The following is a 990-nucleotide window of genomic DNA, read 5'->3' on the forward strand; positions in this document are numbered from 1 at the left end:
ACACACACCTCTATTAAGCAGCCGGAGCCACCTTTTTGTGTTGCAAGTTTATATTTATTCCTTTTTTTACCTCCATTAAGCCGCCAGCAAATTATCTTTTCAAGCGAAATGGTGACAGTAATGTGAAAGTGATAAGTTTCGGTGTTAATAGAACCAGATTTGGAGATATGTCATAATCTTAACCACACCCCATGAACAATGGTTGCTAAAAATAATAATAAGAAGAAACAATATCACACATATTAATGTGAAATGGAATGTTTAATATCATATTTTTCACATTGTTTGTATTTTGTTTTACCTTTTATGGCAGCATGGGAGTTACAGCTGTAATTTCTTGGTACTAAAGCCAAAGGCAACATGGAAACTATGTTTTTCTAAGCTTTACTGTTTCTTGTCTCAATCATACGATAATGAAATGAACAGAAAAGTGTGTTTTCATTTAACAGATTTAATGTAATTTAGTTTGTGTCGAAGTTTTGAGAAACACTCTGAGGTAATTCGCAGTAAAGACAGGATGATACACAGAGCAGAATGACACACAAGGTGTGATAAAAGCAATGCGCTGGAAATACAAGTTTTCTGGACTTTAAACTTCGAACACAATCAAGTGAAACTTCTGTCTCACAAACGCAAATGTAGGCTAGTTTTTTGAGGGATTCAGCGATAAACATAAGAATATGGTTGTCAACGAATGCGTATGGTATAAGTAAGCCCGTCAGTAGTGGGTTGCTCTCCACAATTCGGGAAATTTCCTCTCTCTCGAAAAAGTAGCCCTCTTGGCAGCCCAGTGTTCTTAATGTGTCACAATTTCCCACGATTGCTAATACCGAACTTCTAGTGAACTCATGGACATTTTCACGAGGAACAGATATGTATTCAAGTTTAGGTAAAGAAACGATGCGAGGAAGGCATTTATCGCTTATGCGCGTTCCTGCTTGGTCGAGTTCTGTTAACTCTTTGCTTGCATGAAGAATTTTCAACAAAGTG

This window comes from Montipora foliosa, chromosome 3 (assembly GCF_036669935.1).
Source record: "Montipora foliosa isolate CH-2021 chromosome 3, ASM3666993v2, whole genome shotgun sequence".
In the NCBI taxonomy this organism is placed as follows: domain Eukaryota; kingdom Metazoa; phylum Cnidaria; class Anthozoa; order Scleractinia; family Acroporidae; genus Montipora; species Montipora foliosa.